At 39.3% G+C, this 9,581-nt stretch overlaps 1 protein-coding gene across 3 annotated transcripts in view; it reads left to right on the top strand.

Annotated features, from left to right (window-relative positions):
- The first annotated feature begins 4,533 nt into the window (after nt 1–4,533).
- The window catches only part of fam69c (family with sequence similarity 69 member C), a 45,161-nt gene continuing 40,113 nt past the window's right edge, over nt 4,534–9,581 (top strand). For 2 of the 3 annotated variants that reach the window (XM_023950337.1, XM_023950336.1), the window contains exon 1: nt 4,534–5,599. The gene's annotated coding sequence lies outside the window, so the exon portion shown is untranslated. The remainder of the gene's footprint in view (nt 5,600–9,581) is intronic. The other variant, XM_023950338.1, reaches the window with a different exon arrangement.

Genomic DNA, 9,581 nt, shown 5'->3' with positions numbered 1-9,581 from the left:
TTAAGACCAACAACATTATTGAGCAACCAACCAGTGTCCACTTGATTTTATTTTTATTTCTGAAAAACAGTGATGACTGACGTGGAGCTCAGAACCCTGGAATTGTTATGGCGGGGTTTCCTGAAGGGGCAGAATAATTGGGCGATAAAAGTTTTGTTGAAAACCTTAAACTGTTTTGTTTATTATTCTGTTTTGATATTTGTAAAGGGAAGAGCGGTTTGGTTTGAAAAAAACCTACATGACCTTTTTTTGCCTTGACACTTTTTTTCCTCTTTTAAATTTATTTCAGTGTGCCATTTCAAACTTTACAATTTAAAATTTTTTTTCTTGAGGTTAAAAGGTTTAAACAAAACTGTTGTAAATCTAACTGCAAACTAGTTCCTATTGAAGCTTTTGTGCTGAACGTTGGTTTAAACTTGGTGTTCCTGGAAATACCAACCTGAATGTGGAGCTTTAAGTTGAAAGGCATTTTTACTGCAGCACCATCAGAACCCGTAAATCCCCGGCCTTCATTTCACAGCAGTTCTGTTTGTGGGGGGGGGATTATGAGCCGAGCGGCGGCAAATCTTGCTGCCAAAGACAAAATCAGACAGTGGATCAGCTCTTTGTGTCTGCAGCGTTCATATCGCATCAGCAGTCGCTTCAGCTCCAGCTGAGGGCTCGGTTTGTGGACTGCTGGCAGAGCCAAAAGACAAAACTTAACTGGAAAACAAACCATAAAAATATCTTCTTCATACTAATTATTCTAGATATACTTAATTCTTGATTAGGAATTCAATCTGCAATTTAGTTGAGCAGTTTTTCCAATTTCTGATTCATAATATAAAAAATGAAAACTTGGTCTTTTTCATTTATAAATAAAACCTTAATTTCAATGTAGTGAAATTCTACTGAAAATGCATTTCGCATGTGTTTTTAAAAGGCATTTTACAATTCAATCGAACAAGTGAGAGTTAATAGTCTAATTAAAGCTAATCCCTCTGCATTTGGTGGATTTGTCAGATTTAATATTTATTTTTCACTTGACTTCAGAGGCCAATCAGAAGCTCCTTCATTGTTTTCATGGTGCCTTAACCTTGTGTCTGCTAAGTCAGCTTATTTATTAAGCTCCAGGTAATAATTTAGGTCATCTGAAGGTGTTGCACAGAAAGCAACCAACACCAAACCCAGTTAATTACTTTTGATTGTAAAGATCCATTGTAGTCCAGACATTTCCAATAAGGTGATTTTAGTAATGGCAAAGTGACCTACAGATTACAGGAAAAGATTTTCTGTTTTTCCCACACGGAGCAAACAAAAGGTGACAGTCAAGAGAAAACTACAAAGGAATCTCCAGCTGCACTAGACTAAAATTTCAAATTTCTCCATCTCCTTTATAGCTCACTTTATATCTGGGGGTCATAATCACTGACAACAATTAACATCACACCTTTAACTTCCAGCCCCAACCTATCTGACCCTCCCTTCACTTCAGAACAAACTCCTCCTTCAGGATCTTTTTCTCTTTCCATTTACACCATGATAAAACATCTTGAAGCTGCTTCCAGTCTAAAAACTTTGATCTCTTTCCATCTGGTCTGTGAAAACCCATCTTACCAAAGTTTCTGCTCTAAGTTCTTCACTCCTGTCTTTCTCTCTCGGTCTACAAACTCGTTTTGGTCTTCTCCTTCCAACAAAAGTCCAACTTCCACCAGAACACTATTGATCAACAGCACCAGTTGTTGTTAACTCAGGTCACGGCTGATCCATGTGAAAGTTCTGTTTGTGATTAACATGACTGATGAGACTTTGGTTTCAGGTCAGATACCCTTCCTGACAAAACTCTGCATTTACCTGAGCTTGGACTGGAGCATGAAAGAACTGGACTGGGCCCCCTTGTGGTTGGATTAACTGGGATCTCTGGATTCAGAGGCCAGTGCAGGGATAGACAACCCAGGCCTCGAGGGCCGGTGTGTCTGCAAGATTTCCGGAAATGTAATGGTATGAAATGTGAATACCATACATTAGCACAGAGCATTATGTCAGCTAAATGGAAAAGCATTAGTGATGGGAGTGTCAATACCAAGGTATCAAAATACAGATTCCCGAATGTCACCAAGTTTAGTTTAAATATTAAAGTATTGAGATGACCAATGGTTATTAGGTGAGATATTCCAGCATTTAGTGCCAAAACACACCCCACCTACAGCATATTGAACAGCTCCACGAGTCATGGGACCAGACGAGCCACGAGCAGCACAGCATGAGCAGGCGATTTTAGAAAGAACACTTGAATTTTGAACCTTTCACAATAAAGTTATTGATGGTATTTGTTCTTAGGATAACAAATAATATGCATGAGAAAAAACTTAACAATAAGAAACTACCAGTAATCTGTATTGCTACAATTGAATACTGTGTATCAAATCCTAAAAGTGTGTTATCGCCCGTCACTAGAAGCATCATTATTACCCACTGAACCTGATGCTGACAATCACACTGAGCTGTGACTGAGGGAGAACAGACCAACATGAACAGAGTTCAAAACATGAACCAAGACAACTAAAAGGCACAGAATGTCAAGAAAAGGTCGCCCTGCTTTTTACAGGCCAGAAGGTCAGGGACTTCTCTTTGCTGTAATGTACATCCACAATCACCAGGGGGCGACACAATTTAACATTCTAACTGTTTTCAGGTCCAGACTGTCCAACAGAGTTTACATCAGGGATGAAAGTCTCAGACCCTCTTCTGTTTTAAACGGCTGTGTCACAGCTGAAGGTGCTGCTGCAGCATCTCTAACACACTGCAGGAGAGGCAGCTCCCTCTAACGAGCCGACTCGGATAATTGGCTGCAGATAAGCAGGAAGTTATGAAAGGGAGATCAGTGGTTCTGTTCTGTTTACGAAATCCCGCTCTGCCATCGACCACTGAGCAGCAAAGATGTTTTAATTGGCAATTAGAGGAACAGAGTGGCTGCAGGATCCTCCTCTGTCTTGCAGCCAAGCTTTGTTTTTTTTTTTAAATCTTCTTGTCTTTGTGTTTCTGCATCATTGATCTCACTGCAGGTACAGCTGTTTGACTCTGTGGGCAATTAAGTGGACTTTTACAGGAAAAATGTATCAGCAGAGCCTCTTACTGTTTGGTTTTATGAGGAAAAATAGGGATAACTGAACTGATCACTGGCAGTGGCGCCTTAAAAGGGGGGAGGGCTTCCAGAAGAACTTCTGTTCAATCCATTCCCCCTCCGAAAGGGTCAGCCCTGCGACACACCGGTGACCCCGCCCTCAACGGTACCTGGGATAGGCTCCAACAACCCTGAAACCCCAAAAAAGATTGAGTTTGGAAAATGGATGGATGGTTCATGGATAATATGTTCATAGAAGCAAAGAGATAGTCATTCAACATCTGTCTAGATGTGCTGCTAAGCAGATCTAGATCTGTTTGGTGTCTGGACTTCCAGGTTCTGCATGGGATTTTTTTCAGTCATTAAAAAAGATGAGCTGATATAGTAGGTTGAAACAAAGCTAAATGATCTTATTCTGAAAGAAAATGCTTCATTCTGCCCAATAGTTCTAACAAAAACACAGTAATGCTTCACCTTCACTGGGATTAAAGGAACTTTTCCCCTGCATCAATAGAAACCTGTAGTCCTGTAGATGTTAGTTAAGTCTGAAGACTAAATTTGTTCATATAGTTGGGGTAGGCATTGGAAGACGGGGACAACTGAGAAAAGAAATCATGATGAAAGAGAAATTAAAGATGAGATGTAATTCTTTTTTATTTATTTCAGGTTGTGGTGAACTTTAAATAGTAAGCAGTCACTCTTCTTTCTGTTTTTTGATGGAGGATTTGTCTATAAAGTACTTTAACGTCCCATTCTGATCATCTTTTGATCTGTTGTAAAGGTGTTTCCGGTGGTCTTTTAATTATGGTAATGCCCTTTATAGCCAAAATCATAAAAACCTGTGTAGTTTTTTAGGACATAGTCTCTGCAGAGCTGCAGGAGTTCATTAGGAATAAGAAATGATCAACTGTGCTCAAACAAAAGAGACAGTAAACATGTCTCCATGTCCGGGTTCATGGGAGCTTTTTAGAGCTGCGTCAGAATGACGTTTTCTTTTTTTTCTCTTCTCAGCTGACCCTCCATCTCTCTCTGTTACCCAGTTTGATGACTTGCTGTCCCGTAACTGTCAGGGGAGTAAAACTATATAAAAGTGAGCCTAAAATCTGAGGACTTTTTTCATTTTGATAATTATTTAAATGTGTGAGTATTGATTACACCAACTGGCCTATAAAATGTCTAAAATTGTCTTTAAATCCATGAAAGAGTTAATGGTGGGTTCTGCAGCATGTGTTTACTGCCTCTATGGCTCAAAATTACCAAAACCAGCAATCGTTTATGTGTCAGCCAAACTTATTAAAGAGGTTGGTGTAAACTGGAGCATATTCCCCGAGCGTTCATCATCAACAGTTTCAGCCAAACAGTCACAGCATTTTTAACCCCTGAAGGCGTGAGGGGCCCGTGCAAACGCCACACCCTTCCTCGTGTTTGCACAACTTTATTGGCATTTTTACAAACAAAGCTATTACCAACACGCCACAAGCCTCTGAGCCGTTATTAACGTGCACGTTTGTGGGGAGGAGGAAAGATAAACCTGGCCAAGAGCTTTCAGTTTGTCGAGGCTCAGGAAAGCACCATGTGGGGACTGAACCTGAACAGTGACTTGCTACCGTGGTAACGGCTAAGAGGGATCTGGGGGAGGGGTTAAGGTGGAAGGGTGCACACAGAGTCCTGCTTTCAATCCTCCCAGGGACATCTGTAGCCTTAAATGCGATTGCTGTTAGTGGCAGAGCAGCTGAGAGGAGCCTTCTCTGCAGAATGAGTTATGACACAAACACACAGACTTGGTGGGAAAGCAAAGCGAAGGAGGAGGAATGAGGCTGCGCAAACAAGCCTGAGCGCGACACACACTCTCTCTCACAGGCGCACACACACTCTGTCTAAGAGCGAGGAAGAGGAGGAACTGGAGCTGCAGGAACACCAGACGGCTGCTGGAGCCTCAGAGGTGGCCTGGCAGTCCAGAGTCAGGGTTTACTCTCCGCCAGCAGCTGGATGGCCCACGCAGTCCCTCTGGAGCATCTCAGTCAGACCCATGTTAGACTGTCTTTGGTCAGACCCACTCTGGTCCATCACCTCGAGGAACCCCAACCCTGATGTCCACTGGAAGCTTCAGCTGGTTTCTCTGACACACAGAAGCAGGATCGTCTGCAGGCAAATCCTGCTTTCTTCAGCTCCTCAGAGAGAGAAAAACAAGCCTGACTCAATTAAGTGCTCTTATCTGGACCGTGGAGATGAGCTGCCTGTGGCACTGGGATTTCTCTTGAGCAAAGTTAGACCTGCACTTTCGATTGTCAATTCAGGAAATGAAGAATCTTTATCATCGGGAGCTCAAAAATCAGACGAAAAATATCTCAGAAGAGTTATAGGTTAAACTGGATTAAAACCAAAGAAATTTCTAATTTTATTTAATAGTTGATCTTTCTACCCTCACAAGTGAAGAAAGGAATAAAGCAGGAGTTTTTTTTTCTGCAGATCATCACTTCACAGGCTTCCAGAATGGTGAGAAAAGTTTTCCCTTTGCATGATTCTTACAAAAATCATCGTTGCCTCTGCCTCGTTCTCCAATTCCGCTTGAAACTTTAACTAGTTAAGAGTAAAGTTTATGTTGAGAGCTGTAAAGTTGCAGGTCTGAACCTGACACTTACCTGCAGGAGCTGCTGTAAGTCTTAAATGGTGAGAAGTGAGCAAACATGCAGCTGTAGAAAGACCGGATTGGTCGCAGTTGCACAGCCACATCAAGCCTAGATGATGGAACCTGCAGGTTATTTAGGCTTTGGGGCACGCGAGCAGCTCCTGTTTAATTGTAAAACTTTGCACTTGGGGGGACAACTTTATTTATTCTTTCAACAGAAAGAAGAGTGACTGAAACACAAAGAAAAAGATTTAAAATGAAAAACAGAGCAGCAGAATTGTAAAAATGTAGAATAAAAAGAATGTCCATGTAATAACATTAATTACCGTACATAATATAAAACCTATTCAAGTTCCGCTCAAAGGTGATACCTTCAGTCCCCTGCATGTGAAACAAAGAGAATGACTGAGACAACTAATTGTTTTTTAGTAAAACTATTCCAGCTTTGTGAACTCTGCCTCGATGTGACTTTTTAAAGCATTGCATTTAAAAAAAAAGGCGTGTTTTTTTCCTTCTTCTTCACTTGGCTAGAGGTCAGGCTATCATTAGCCTGAGATATAGAAGATTTCAAAACACAATTGGATCATACCAAATACTCTAAAAATGGGGCATACCAACTCCCTTCATAGCTGTAAGGGTTGGATTGGGTGTTAAACCACTAACTAAATTTTGAGACTGCATCTCACTACTTCTTTGAAGAGAGAGAGCTAAATGTGAAAAACGATTTAAAAATGATCAAATGCGTGATTAATTATGTCTCACCAATTTTGTCCACAGTGCAGAGTAACTTACAAAATAAAGTGTTGAATACATTCACTTTATATGAGAACTGGACTGTGACTAAGAAGCCAAAATACCATAGAAATTATTAAATAAACAGCTATCATTTAGTCATTACATTTGTCAGAATAACCATTGTTGCTCTGGTACATTTTATCAACATTTTCTTGATTTTTTTTCTGTAGTTCAAGTTAATCATGTTATAAACTGACCAATCAGTTTATAACTGATTAAAAGTAAAAGTAGGTGATTGCACGTCAAACTTTTGAAGCATTTATTTGACAGATTCCACTGAGCCTGTGTTTAACTGGTGGGTGTGGCCTTCTAACGTGCTCACTCCTGACTGGCAAGCGTGGCTGCCATAGAAAAGTTGATTTAGACAATTTTACTAACAACATTTGGCTCCAATATGTTGGCATGCATATCCCAAAAAATGGCGACTGAATTGACATCACTTGATTGGAGCCATAAGTAAGCCGTTTCCTATAGGGGACAACACACTCACTCATTCACTCCAGTTCTCGTATACAGTCAGTGGTTGGATAAGTATCATCATACCTTCATTTGCAGACATGACATGGCAGTTATTTAGTTCTAAATAACTGTGGCTCTTCCTAAACACGATGTAACTCATTTATGTTTATGTTGATTTTTGAAGTAAAGATATAACAGGAATCAAATAAAGCAGTTTAATCCCTGCAAACAAATCTATTTTTACAGTGGTTACACAGATGTGATATATATATTGACTCTCTGTTTTCACGTCAGTTAAAACAGCCTTGTTTCCGTCTCTGAAAAAAAACAAACTGCATCCACTGCTGCCTGATGTAAATAACCTTTGGGAGCAAAGAAACACGATATTTTTTTGATAATCCAAACCTTTTTAGTGTTAGTTCTTTTGAGCAGTAGAAGAGACCCACCCGTGAACTTCAGCAGGTGAATGCCAAGCTAACTTACCCTGCTGCTGCCGTACCACTCTCCTGCAACCTGATTGGTTCATCACAGTCTGACATTTCCAGACATCAGGCAATCATCACATAATATGTAAAAATGAAAATAAAGGTCATTGAGAGGGTAGGGGGAGCGAAACTGTTGCAAAGGCAGATTAATGGCAGATGCGGATTTTGATCTGGAGACCATATTTATCGTAAAAATAAGAAATTAAGTAGATGCTTTATATTTGCAATGTTTTTAAAGAAACATTTTTTGAAAGACTTAAACATTAAATAGCTTTTAGCCTTCAAAAAGTCTTTGTCGGTGAAATGTTTGGTTTTGTGTGAAATTTGTGTGGGGAGTACGGTGGCCGAGAGGTGCAAGACACGCTTACATTTAAGATACAGCAACAGCAAATCCCAGTACAAATGAACAAATCACGAAACACAACAGCAAATCACGAAACACAACAGCAAATACTGAAACACAACAGCAAATCACGAAACACAACAGCAAATACTGAAACACAACATCAAATCATGAAATACACATCAGCAAGAACTGAAACACAACAGCAAATACTGAAACACAACAGCAAATCATGCAACACAACAGCAAATACTGAAACACAACATCAAATCATGAAACACACATCAGCAAGAAGTGAAACACAACAGCAAATACTGAAACACAACAGCAAATCACGAAACACAACAGCAAATACTGAAACACAACAGCAAATCACGAAACACAACAGCAAATACTGAAACACAACTGCAACTCACGAAACACAACAGCAAATCACGCAACACAACAGCAAATACTGAAACACAACATCAAATCATGAAACACACATCAGCAAGAAGTGAAACACAACAGCAAATACTGAAACACAACAGCAAATCACGAAACACAACAGCAAATACTGAAACACAACAGCAAATCACGAAACACAACAGCAAATACTGAAACACAACTGCAACTCACGAAACACAACAGCAAATCACGCAACACAACAGCAAATACTGAAACACAACTGCAAATCACGCAACACAACAGCAAATACTGAAACACAACTGCAAATCACAAAACACAACAGCAAAAACTGAAACACAACAGCAAATCATGAAACACTATAGCAAATACTGAAACACAACAGCAAATCACGAAACACAACAGCAAATCATGAAACACTATAGCAAATACTGAAACACAACAGCAAATCACGAAACACAACAGCAAATCATGAAACACTATAGCAAATACTGAAACACAACAGCAAATCATGAAACCTATGGTGGCCGGGAGGTGCAAGACACATTTATATTTAGGACACAACCAACAATAAATCCCAAACTAATAAATCACAAAGCACTGATAACAATCTCGGAACAAATGAACAAATAATGAAACACAACAGCAAACCACGGAACAAATGACAGAATCCTGGAACACAAAAGCAATTTTGGGTGAAAACTAACAAATACTGAATTACAAAAACAATCTCGATACAAATGAACAAATCCAGAAACACAACATGGAAAGCGGAGAAACGCTGTCTAACTGAAACGGAACATCCTGAATCCCGGAAGTGACGTAATATAAAACTAATTGTGTATTATTTTCTACATTTCCTTGTTACTGTCTTTTTTATGTGGACATTTTCAATACATGAGACAGTCCAAAAGCATTTCTTCAATTGTATTACTACAATAAAAATTACAACAACGTTTAACAAGGTAAAGTTTTTGCTTTTCCGGTATTAAGGGTATTCCCTCTCCGTTAAGACCACTCTAGCAAGAATGTTTCAGGACTGTTTCATGTATTTAAAATGTCCACAGAAAGAAAACAGTAATTAATAATATTTAAAAAAAATCATACACAATTAGTTTTATATAACGTCCATTTCTGTTAGAAGCCATGTCTCCGCTTTCATTGTTGTGTTTCTGGTTTTGGTCATTTGTAACAGGGTTATTTTTTTGTAATTCTGTATTTGTTTCAGGACTGTAATTTTTATGATTTGCTGTTGTGTTTCAGTATTTGCTGTTGTGTTTCGTGATTTGCTGTTGTGTTTCGTGATTTGCTGTTGTGTTTCATGATTTGCTGTTGTGTTTCATGATTTGCTGTTGTGTTTCA

This window comes from Oryzias latipes, chromosome 20, assembly GCF_002234675.1.
Source record: "Oryzias latipes chromosome 20, ASM223467v1".
Taxonomy (NCBI): Eukaryota; Metazoa; Chordata; class Actinopteri; order Beloniformes; family Adrianichthyidae; genus Oryzias; species Oryzias latipes.
Note: the sequence above shows the minus strand (reverse complement) of the source record. Positions and strands in the feature narration are given on the sequence as shown.